Genomic DNA, 13,254 nt, shown 5'->3' on the forward strand with positions numbered 1-13,254 from the left:
AATTTTCTTTAGAATTATGCAACTTTTTTCTATAATTTTTATTGTGAATTATCTTGCATTATTTATGCATATTGTGTAGTCTTTGGTCATTCATATACTGGTGGTTATCTGAGCTCATTCCCTGATTCATCTATTGCAGGTAGTACTGTGATAAAACATTACATACAAACTCACCTTACATATGTAGTGATTCAGTGTCATTCATTTCGATAAGTATGCACACCCAGGATTGGTACAGCGGGCATGTCTATGTTAAATTTTCATTCATAACCATTGTTACAGCATCCACAGTACCTGGAATGTTTTAGTTTACAATGAACATAGCATATATATTCTTGTTCCACCTCCTTTGCAGCATTTAAAAAATTAGATATGGTGAAAAATGTAACATTTAAAAGACACTTAAAGCTGGAATTATGGGGCAATCTGAATATTATTTTACTAACGTGACAAATGGGTCTGAGACCCAAGAAAATAACCACAGAATCTATAGTATTTGAGCCAGGCTGCTGAAAATTTATTCTGATTGAAATGGTTGCCATGCATTATTCTGAGTGGTCAGAGCTTGACCTCATATTACTGCATGGCTGGTGACCTCAAAGTGGTCCATTTGGTAAGGAGAATGTACTTGTGAGTACCTAGTTTAACTTTGCACCCATATTTGTATTTCATATATTTGTTGGCATTTGAGATACTGTCTCAGATTTGCTGATTGTGAAAAATTGTTTTCAGCATGCAGAAAATGAAACTCTGCTCTCTATCTTTTACCATACACAAGCTCTGCACCAAATGTGTCATAGACCTGATACCCTGAAAATGCCAAAGGACACAGTAGAGAAAATACTCCCACTGCTAAGCACAGGTAAGGATTTTCTGAATAGGACTCTTGTCCAATAGTAAATGAGACCAAAAATCAACAAATAGGATATCATGAAATTAAGACTTCTTATTTCAGCATAAGAAAATATAATTTAAGTGGTAGCATACAGAATATGAGAAAATCACTAGTGTAATAGTGGGATGAGAGCCCTGGCATTATAGACCCCCAAGAATCTTTCTAAATGAATGCTCCAGATGTTGTGTAGAACTCTAGAAAAGGAACAAGGAATTCTGGCTACAGCAGATGATACAGAGAGGTTGTGACAAAACAGGTTGAGTTCTAGCATGGTGATATGGATTATTGTAATGGAGAGTCTCTGGGTCAGGAATATGCAACAGGCTAGACACTCTGAAGATCAAATTTAGACCACTTTTTTTTTCAGAGCTGAGGACCATGCCTAAGGCCTTGTGCTTGCTAGACAAACACTCTACCCCCGAGAAAAATCCCCATCGCCTGAATTTTAAGGACTTACTTTAGAGAAAAATCAGAGGGAAATGGAGGACTTAAGACTACCAATGTCTGATGCCATCTCATTGACTTCCCTAGAATGTGTTGGACTGATCATTTTTGTCTTTGGGGGATGTTATTTTTATAAAGACAACAGACTTAGTAGGGGGGTTGCTATCATTGAGCTCACCACTACAAGGACACCCTAATCAATGATTAATCTGGATTTCTTTAAGGAAGGAGGAGATGCAGCAAGTTGATGAAATAAAATATGTGGAAGTTCCTGCAGTTAAAATGTCAGGATGAGGTGGGTCACTTCAGAATGTTAATCAAGAAAAGTCAGAATAAGGAAAATGAAATATGGGTAGAACTCTGACAATATGTGAGAAAAGTCTTTATTTGTTAATGCTTTGGTGATTGTCATTACACATCATTCTGGGAATTTAAAAAATAATACAATGGGATCCTCTTTGAGAAATCATTTTCACAATTGATATAATATTTTATATTAAGTTCAACTCTCTGAAATCTTGTAAGAAAAGAGGAACATTATGGACCATGTTCCTGTTAAAAGAAGTAGAAAAGAATTATTGAAGCAGATTTTGGGTTAGTCCAAGCTTCTTGGTAGAAAATTACTTTTGAGACCTGTTTGTTCCTAAAAATATCAGCTGAAGTCAAGATTTGGAGTTTTATCAGACCACAACAGCATGCAGTATCACACCGTTTGTATTATGTTATGTCCATATTCATTGGTTACTCAGATGAGAGCTTGGATCATGGTGAGTGGCACATCCTGGCTTGCATGTAATGAGGATGATAAGTGTTGTAAATGGAATGTATGTGATCCACACAGTTGGTACTAAGGATGTCAACTTATATCTGTACATGAAGTCTGTGAGTCTAAGATCTTCAATAACCATTCTTCTGTGTGTCTCTTTTGAGGCCTTGATTGACTGTAAAACATCGAGTGAAATCGAGTTCTGGGATCAGAGTGCCTCAGGGTTCCCTCTAATTACCACATATGTTAATGATGTCCATTTGCTTTCATCTGTAAAGGTGCCATTGGCTCCACTGAGAACATGGTGTTTCTGGCTCCCTTTTGGTTAGGGTGTTGGATGAAGAAGAGAATATTCTGCCCACACATCCTTAAAATTCAGGGCTTCTGAGTTTAAGTCTTGCTCAGTAGGCTGCAGGTCTCCACTGATAGCAGTTTATGGTCAGGATGTTTCTTCTCTTGGATTGCCTGGACTCCTTTCACACAGGGCTTGGTCCTTGGCTACTTGATATCAGGGTTTGGCCTAGGGAGAGTTCTTCATTGTGATTGGAGCAGGCTGCATTTAAATCATCTCTTCAAACTGTGCTTCCTAGGGTCAAATAAGTCTGATCATATATCTCTCATTGGGTTGGCAGGAGCTCACTTGATTTAAGGGGTTGTGGTTTATCTTTAGCAAGGTCTATGGTTGGCCTGTAACATTTCCACTTTTGATTTTGCTTGGTTTGTTCTATGAGCTTTTTATAAGCTCTGAATTCTTTCAAGTTAATATTTGTCCCAGACCTCCTTCTTCATTTGGTCCTTGGTGTCTTCTGAATAAGGATTGGAGCTGGGCATAGATGTTTTCTTGTTTTTATCTGGGTGTTCATTTTTTATGGGGATGGCCCAATCCCACTTCTCTTCTTAATTAGGGCCCAGGCATATCATTGTTGGGACTGGACTCAGACCTACTACTTTTCTCAGTTTTGGCGTGGTCTTTGTTAGCATTAAGGTTATGATGCGGCTGGCCCACATCTCTTCTTGCTTAGGTCCACACTTTGTCAGGGAAAAGGATTATAGGTATTTTTTTTCTTGCTTTGACCTTGGCTTCTTTCATTGAAGAGAGTGTCCCAGGTCTTCTTCTCTCCTTGTTTTGGCTCAGGTTTTTGTCAGGATAAGTGTTAGGCCCCTGTGTTCTCCTTTTCCTGCTTTGCCCCCGGCCTCTTTCATTTGATGAATTGGTCTGGGCCCACATCCTTCCTTAGTTTGGCCCAGTCTTCTTCAGGGTCAGAGGTGTGCTGAGGCCAACTTCTCATCTTGGTGAGGGCCCTGGCTTCAGTCCAGGTAAAGTTCAGGCATGGATATTCTCCTTTTCTTTCTTTGAGCCAGGTCTTTTTCTTCTGAGGGATAGGGTAGGACTCATCTTCTTCTTGGTTGGGGCCAGCCTTCTTCATGGTCAAGGTTAGGCATGGGTGTTCTTTTGTTTTCTTTTTGTTTCATTTCATTTTGTGACTTTTCCTTCTTCTCCTTTGCCCTTGGCTCTTCCATTTAATGGACTGGCCCAGGGATACCAATTTTTTTCCCCTGGGCCAGAGCTTATGCAGCTTCAGGTTTTGGTGATGGCCTCTTTTAGGTCATGGTTTGGCCTTTTCATTCCTAGGGTTGGTTGCTGGCCTTTCTGGGTGAGGGAAGCCATTGCTAATGTAGGCATTATTCATGGTCTTCATCAGGTTCATCCTCAGGCCTTGGAATACTTCTCTCTTGACATCTCAGTTTAATGTTTAATCCTGGTCTACTTTCACTTTAGGTGCTTAGCATGGGCTTTTTCAGGGGCCATGTTGGCCTGGGGTACTTTCAGGGTATGGCTGTGTCCAGGCAGTTTTTGTGTTAGAGTTAAGTTTGATTACATTGATATTCTGGGACTATTGCTACCTGTTTCTCTTTAGGGTTGAAACAGGGGATACTTTTGAGTGGAGGTTTCACTGAAGCTACTCTGTATTTGTAATTATCCTTGGATTATGCTTAGCCTTTTTGAATAAAAATAACATGTGGATATTGATAGAGGACTGTATTTATTGTGCTTCTCTTACATCTCAATTATATTCTGAGGAACATTGTCTCTTTCAAGGGAAATGGGCACAGACACCAACACACAGTGCAGACTCCAGATGAAATAAACTACATATTACACAAACAGAAAGGTGAAGTAGGGAGGAGACAGTGGTGCTTGGGGAGTCCTTGCTGCTGCATTGGTGACTGTGGCCACATGTGCAAAATTGTTGCTTCTCAGTAAAGATAACAAAACAGAGTCCCAAAAAGGTCTCTGCTGCCTTTCCTTCCTTCTGTGGTCTGCTCTCATGAAGGCATATCACAGGAGGTTAATTTAACAGCAGAGACTGGTCCTCCATTGACCTAGAGGCTGCCTTGATAGGCACATAATGGTTGTGCAGATCTTCCTGAGGCCTCTTATGCAGTGTGGGCATGGTGTCCTCTCCTGTATGTCGTTCATGGCGTGTACTATAAGGGTGTTCCTCTGGTCCTTGCTATGGAAACACTTCTCAAAATGTCATTTGTCTTCTACCTTGAAAACCCCTGGAACAATGGACCATGCCTTTGTAATCCCTTTTAAGAAAACTCCTCATCATGTCCACTCACTAATGTGACATCAGGTCTTCCCATAAGGAACGTGTGTACTGACTTACCAGATTTTTTTCTGTTCATGTTATTATTGTTGTGAATCACAGCCCACTTTAGAAGAGTGATCTGCCAACCTGTCAAGGGCACACAGGTAACCATGACAATGATTCCTTATGTAGTGTCACAGAGGCCAGGCCACACTCTGCTCAGGGAAGTACAAAGGTGGTCAAGGTATGCAGATGTCTTTGGACTGGTAATTAAGGAAGGTGCCTGGAGACTTCAGGTATCATCATTGTCTGGGGACAACTTCCCATCCACTCATCATTTCCTACTATATAAGCTCACTTCTGAGAAGAGGAAAGTCATTGGGGAAGGGGCAGAATTAGTCCATATGTACACGGTTCAAATACTGGTCTATCATTTCTGAGACTCAGTTTATCATCAAGAGTCTCTTATCATGAGGCTTGTATTGTGCCATCTACAGTACCTGGGTTTGGGGAACAGAGCTGTTTGAAATTTGCCCTCCAGCCTGTCCCTTCACCATCATTAAACACACCTTGAAGTGGGATTGACCAGAAAGCAGAAAGCCATGAGGCTTTCCCTTCTTCCTCTCATCATGGTAGTTGATGACTTCCGATGCTGTCACTCACTGGATTGCAGTGTAACAGCAGTTCATCCTGTCCCATTTGGAATGTGGAGTCCTGGGACAGGTGCTGACTCTGCCTCAGCTGTTGTCACCTTTTCTAACAAACACAAGTGGAGATTAGCAGTAGAATACAATGGACATATCTCCCTCTGAGAATACCCCTTCCCAATCTCCCACTGTCCCTTGCCTTCATGCCTCCCTCCTTCCCTAAAAGGCTTCTCTCAAGGCCGTTCACAGATTTCTAACAATCCTTCCAACTCAGTCTCCTTAGCGTTGGGTTTCCTTTTTATTCTTCTTTTCCATAGACGCTTTTTTCTTGCCCTAACACGACATTTGAAGGACAATGGGAAGAAGGCATCTTAGAGATCTGAGGAGTTAGTCAAGGTATCATAGTGTTTCATTCCTCTATCTTAGTGCAGATGGAAACCTACACTTAAGAATTGTGGCATGCAAAAAGAAAGAGAACAAAACTGAGTTAACATCTTTATCTACTGGTCCTCAACTAATGAAATCTCAGTTATAAATGAAAAACTGTGGGGAAATTCTTCCTGTGATTTCTAGATGAAGTGTAAGCATTGTGCTACCCTCAGAACCAAACAGGATTTAGGGAAGGTGGCCTCAATTAAACCAGCTATCTAATCACAGAGCTTGAAATACTTTTCCTGTCTGCAGCAGCAGAATCTGGAAGAAGAGAAGTTATACAGTTGCCCAGCAGAGATTCCCATTTGCTGTCTCAGCCTGGATGCCTGGATAACAGTTGCAGTAGGAACAGCCCACCTGGAAGTCTTCCTGTCAACATCATTGGATCCTGGGACCCCACAATTTCCTGTTATCCACCAAGTTTGGATGGCCAGTAAGTGTTTTTAGACTTACTTGATGGTGGTGATTTACTATAATCTGAACGTGTATTTGAGGAGGAAGGAGAAACTGAAAACTTATCTGTGCTTGGTGTCAAATGGTATCTGAGGGACTTAACATGTGACAAAGATTCTAGATATCCACCTAAGAAAGATCCTGAAACATCGACACGTTGTTAGTAACATGGTAGACAACATCAATGCTCTAGAAGCATGCAAGTTCCATGCACAGAGTGAAGCATGATCAAGCATGCCCCACCCCACTGTAATAGTGCTACTACCCCATTGTAAAGGATGAAGGCACCATCAGTGTTGTGCAACAATACACACATGCTTGTTTCCATGTAACACACACAAATATGTGCCCACATTCATACATTTAAGAACATCTATGTGTCTACAACTTTGCATGCACACACAGAAACAGACACACACACACACACACACACAGAATTATACTTTGAAATTCAAATTAGATGTACAATAAATTGGCATAACAAGAAATTAAAAAGAAACAAACAACCTTTGTGGCATTGGTATGCATGTGTATGGTATGCATGTTGTATGCAGAACTATGAGTATTGTTAGTTGCATATTTTATAAGTATCTATATGATATACCTAATATGTAGAACCATATCTAACTGCATATACATGTGTATATAAATATAAAGATAAACTGAAATCCTAACTCCCAGACACCAGCCAAGGAGACAGCAGAACTTTCTGAGTGGCTGGCTTGATGTGTCAGCTCTTTCCTGCCTTCAACTCTGAGTGACTGTTATGTTTATTAAGAGTATCTTTTATTTCAAACAAAATTAGGCACAAATTTTTCACAATACACTTTAATATTAAAATATTCTCTAACTTTCAGTACCACAAGAAAACCCTCTAAGGCAGAAAGCCACGAGTTGATCATGAAAAGTACCAGGGAAGGGCCAATGAGATGGGTAGCTGGGTGGAAGGAAAGAGCTGACTCCTCCTAATTTGTTCATTGACCTCCATATGAAGAGAATGACAAAATGGCATGGCGTGTATTCTATGTTCATTCTCTCTCTACCATATGTATGTATTTATTTCCTCATCTCTAATAGTAAATAGATAGATGTTATTATTATAAATACCAATCAGAAGATTTCTATACACTTATCATATGATATAATTAATTTTTAAAATAACAAAAAAAATCTCATGCAGCTCACAACTGTTTGTAACTCCAGTAGCAGAGGAGTTGACACTCTCACACAGGCATACATAAAGGCAAAACACAAATGCACATAAATTAATGAATAAACAATTAAATATTTGTAGGAGCTAGTGGGATCAGGAGCCCCACAAGCATCCCACAGAACTAACTACCCTAGGCTCATAGTGATTCACAGAATGAACCACCAACCAGGGAGCATGCATGGGACTGACCTATGTCCTCTGCATGTATTTTACAGTTGTATAACTTGATCTTCTTGTGAGACTCCTAACAGTGGGAGCAGGGCTTGTCTCTAATGCCTGCTTTTGGGACCCATTCCTCCTACTGAATTCCTGTGTCCAGCCTTAATGTAGGAAGTCATGCATAGTCTCACCACAACTTGATATAACATGGCAGGCAGATATGCACAGGAGGCCTGCCCATTTCTGAAGAGAAAAAAGAGGAGGAGGAATGGATTGGGAGCAGGAAGTGTGGATGTGGGGTGAGGGACTGAGAGGAGAGGACGGAGGAGAAATTTTGGTTAGGGTGTAAAAATAAAAATAAACAAATTAATAAAACCAAATTTATTTAAAAAAAAGAGGAAGAATATTGATGGTTAGCATATTTAAATTTGAGATACTCAAATGTCCCTCTAGGGACATTGCCAGTTATTCTAAATTTATAATGTGTTTGCAGTTGTACAGGGATATCTGGGGATGTCTTTCTGTATGCTGTGAATGTGTTGCTCTGAGTGATTGATAAATAAAATGCTGATTGGACAGTAGCCAGGCAGGAAGTATAGTATAGGCAGGCTAAGCAGAGAGGAGAATGCTGGGAGTGGAAGGCTGAGTCAGGAGATGCCGCCATTACCATGAGAAGTAAGATTTAAAGTACCGGTAAGCCACAAGACACATGGCAACTTATAGATTAATAGAAATGGGTTAATTTAAGATATAAGAGCTAGATAGTAAGAAGCCTGCCACAGCCATACAGTTTTAAGTAATATAAGTCTCTGTGTGTTTACTTGGGTCTGAGCAGGTGCAGGAGCTGGGTGGATACAGGAAAATACCAACTACAAGGGATAATTAAATCATTTTAGACATAATTTTGAGCTGATCTAATACATAATGTCTTTGTGTTGTACTTGCAATAATTATATCATGTTTAGGTAAAATATTAAGACATGGTTATTGTTTTACATTTGTAAATTAATCATGACATAAAAAGATATAATTGTGTGTCAAGTTGACAAGGGTGCAGATGTGATATCTATTTTTGTTTTTCAAATTTATTACATCTGGAATTAACTAAAACCCCAAAATGGAGGGGCATGCCTATGACGTACTTTTGCTTAATTTGAAGAAAGAAGATCCACATGTAATCCTGATCTTTGCATTAGGGAGACATTCTCTTACTCTGGATATTGATGAGGAAAGAAACACCTATAACTCAGATGTTTTGAGCCCCAAAACCCAAACTGTAATCTCAACCAGGCCTTGTGCTGGAAGCCCATATAAAGAAATGGAAGAAGGGAGTTTTTCACTTTAGCTGCTTGCTCTCACCTTGCTAGCAAGTCCATTCATTCACTGACATAGGAGCCAACTTCCTTGGGATTCCAGACTATATTGCTGATGGGCTGAGACATCAAACATAGTGGACTGAGCAACTACTGGATTCGAGGACTTTGCCATTATATCCATCCAATGTTCCATTAGCTGGTCCACAGCCTCTAAGTCATTCTAAAATATCGCCTTTTGTATATATAGAAATTCATTCTGTTACTCCATAAAACCCTGACCAATTCACCAGACAGGTATAGAACTTTTAGAGTAATTTGGGCCTGACAACAGCCTTATCTCACTTATAAATTCCACATGGTCATATTCCTTTAACCTGCATTTTAGATGATGCTTTGATGCTGGCCTACTAGGCTTCTATAGCTTCTGGGCAAGAAAGTAAAATAACACAAGTCTGAAATTTCTCAAATGGAACACTCAGTAATCTAATTAAACAATTATATGAGATGGAGATATTCTAGCTTAAGTGAGGAATGAAAAACCAGATGTCTTAGCTTCTATGGGCCAAAAACTGGCACAACCCCACCGATGAAGAACAGAGGATACAATGTTTTTTTTTTTTTTTTTATCATTGATGTGACATCTCCAGTCTGGAGATCCACGGGATAAATTCCGTTACACATGAACTCTCTGCCTCACTGTCAGTCTCAGGTGTCAGATCTATTGCAGAGGAGCTTCACAGGAGTCTGTCAGTCATCTGGAAGAACTTTCTCAATATAATCTGAGATCTGCTATGGTAAAAGAGCAGCATCAACCACCTCTCTCCTGTTTTTAGTCTTGCTCAGAATTACTCTGCACCAGAGACATGGGCCCCCTGATGCTGGCTCCATCCACTCCACCTAGACACCTAGACATGAGGTTCCTCCCAACATTGCTTATCTGGACCATCAAGAGGGATTCCTCACCCTCCTGCACCCCAGGACAGTCTTCTCAATTCTGCATTTCATCAGACAGTCTTAATACATATTGTCAACCTAGAAGAGATCTTCCAAATCTGTGCCAGTCTGACAGTGAGTGATACTGGGGCAGGATCTTGAACCTATGAGAGCCCTGCATGGATGTGTGGCAGCCTAAGACAATTAGCATGCCTGTCCCAACAGGTTTCAAGAATCTTTTGGTTGGGAGTGATCCAATCCACCTAAGACAGCATACATGACTGGAAGGACAAGATCAGTTACAGGGACTGGAGAGATGGCTCATCCATGAAGAGCATTTATTGCTGTCTCAGAAGACCCACAGGACAGCTAACAAACCTCTTTAACCTAAATTCCAGGTGGAATCTGTCCTCACCTGGCCTCTGTGGAAATTGCATGAACATGGTGGCGAAACACACATAAGTATAAAGAAAAGCACCACAAAATATCCCAACATGTCTTGCATGAAATTATCTCTTCTTCTCGGTTTTCATTCATGCTATATTTCAAGAAATTTAGAGGCACAATGCTTTTCATTTCCTTATTTCTTTTACACAAATTTAATGATTATTCTTATTTCCAGAGAGGCCTGGAGCAAATACTTGTTTTTCCCTTTAATTTGGTGTACATGATGATTGCGTGAACATGTGTGTACAGTGCACCACACTTTACTGGCAGCTAAATATATGACGTCAAGGATACAATATGTCTAGTTTTTCTATTATGTAGTGGGTATCCATGGAGTAGGCTATTCCATCTGCATACAAGATGCCATCGCCTGTATAGCACTGACAACTATGGCTGAGAAATCTTTGTGCAGCCCAAGATTCCTGGAACTGGCTGAGATACATCCAAGCCTGTGAGTTCAGGGTTTACAGCAGTGTGAAACCGCACCTGACTAAAGAAGAGTCTCAGAGTGAAGCTGAAATTGGATTTTATTCATAAAAATACATTCATTTTACTCAACGGGGTCTTTCAAAGCAGCATTCCTTATATACAATGTATAGCCTTAGCAAACTATTAAAACCCAATAACAAAAATTAACAAAACCTTAAACTAAAATGAAGAAAACCAAAATCTAAAGCATAAATATCCCAACATATAAACAAAAAAATTAAGCAAATTTCAGGATCCTTTGGAATTTCATTATGGGAGAGCAAATGAGGTGAGGAACTGGCGTATTCTCTGCAGTGAATTATCTTCAGCAACACTAGCATATGGCATGGCATCAGCTTCAGCAGTGCACTAGAGAATCTTATGCTTTGGGTGTGGTCTGTCTGGATGGCAGTGTGATGTTACCACGGTCTTCCTTGTCATATTCCCATCACATATGGAGTCAGCTTGTCAAAGCCCTTTATAGGAAGCTGACAGAAGAACTCTTGCTCATCCACATGTACTCTTCATTTTATTTTGCCCCTCACTGGGTCCATGTGCTGATGGATGTCAGGGTTCTTAGTAATTTGTGTTGTGTCCTCTGAATCTCAGACTATTTGTGATACAATCTTTTCTCTGGAAATAGTGAGCCACAGATGTAGATCAGACTGTGGCTGGACTGCCTGATGGTAGGTTGATATTTGCCTCACTAGTGAGTTCACAGCTGAAAAGAGAAGGCATTTTCTGAGGAGGCTGTGACCCTGGAGTGTAGAATGTCATGCCTTCAAGGTGTCTCTGGCTTCTTCCAACCTTCTCAGTTTTCTGAAGAGGTGCTGTCAGGAAAAAATGTTAAAGAAAATAGGATTTAGAAACAGTTTTGCTGTGCCACTGTCAAGAAAAATCAGGGCCTATTCATCCCTAGTAAACAAAAGTTAAGGAAGAAAACACACCCCATGAACACCCTGGCTGCTGGGGATGGGACTCAATGGTGGCTTACTTGCCTGGAACATAGTGTTTCTGCCCCAGCAGCTCCATCTGCAGGAGGCTTTCTTCCTGGGCTGTGGTCTGCTCCAGTTCCTGATGGAGGTTTTCAAACCTAGGGGAGGAAGGCAGCTGGGCCACAAGCCTGATGGGGACCTGCCATGTCAGCTTTTGAGTCCCCACAAGCTCTAGTCAGCTAGACAATCAAGCACTACCTTTCAGCTGAGTTCATTCCCTGCTTCCACAAGGGAAAAGGGACAGAGAGCTACTGGGCAGGATTTTTTTTCTAAAGGTTTTAAAATCTGCTTGAAGTTGATCTGGAAAATACACACTTTGCTGGATTAGAAAAAAAACAGTGTATTTCTCCTACAGTCCAAAAACATCATTTTGGGGAAATATCTGTATGTCAAGGTCTGAGGCACAGGTCAGGAAAGATGTAGCTGGCCTTGAATAGATACAGGTGAATGTGAACCTCCTGGAAAACTCTATGCCTGCCCTCTAATGGAGACTACACAGCAATGCAGAGAAGGCTCTGGTTATTCCTACAGCTCAGAACCCTGCATTGGGTTAACTTGTCAGCTCCTACTCTGTGTATGACCAAGAGTAAATCTTCTCATGAGAAACTGATAAACACTGCAGAGAGCCTGCAGTCAGCAGGGGTGTGCTGTATGCAAATCTGCAAAGGGTGGACACTTCTCTCTAAACGTGATGTTCCTGATGGAAAAGATGCAGGAGGATATACTTTATTTCATGATCAATGATCATCCTTTCCAGGTTTCTGGCTGCCATAGGAATATTTGGGGGGAGATCTAATCTAAGAGATGAGATACTCAGAGCATACTAGAGGTCTCAGAAGGGAAGAAGGGGACACAATCGTCATGAGACCACAGAGAGTGCATATTGCTTCCTAGATACAAGTTCCTGTTGACTGAGCCAGCAACGACACTCTGAGGTGTTCTTTCCCTGGGGTGGCTGGCAGCTTTGCCAATTGACAAAACTCAAAGAGTACAGAGATCCAGGTACATTGGACCCACTTGGATCCACCTGCTTCTGGAAGCCTGGGCTCCTACCTCATCTGGGACACAGTGAAGTGATGCTGCAGCATTACTGCCAAGTCCCTTTGCCTGGTGAGCAGCTCCTTCTGCTTCATCAGAGACTGAAGATTTTCCTCAAGTCTTTGATGTTCCTGTTCGTAAGAAGATTATTTTTTAGAGGAGGTTGTCCTCACTATGTACATAAACATGCACACACACACACACACACACACACACACACACACACACACATTCTCTCTCTCTCTCTCTCTCTCTCTCTCTCTCTCTCTTTATCTATCTATCATCTATCTATCTATCTATCTATCTATCTATCTATCTATCTATCTATCTATCTATCTATCTATCTCAAGCACACACAGGTATCTGGATGCACACATACAAGCACACTATATTCCATCCATGCTTAGTTTCCCAGATGACACTAATGTAAGAAGAGATCGCCTGAGATACC

This window comes from Peromyscus maniculatus, chromosome 23 (assembly GCF_049852395.1).
Source record: "Peromyscus maniculatus bairdii isolate BWxNUB_F1_BW_parent chromosome 23, HU_Pman_BW_mat_3.1, whole genome shotgun sequence".
Lineage (NCBI taxonomy): Eukaryota > Metazoa > Chordata > Mammalia > Rodentia > Cricetidae > Peromyscus > Peromyscus maniculatus.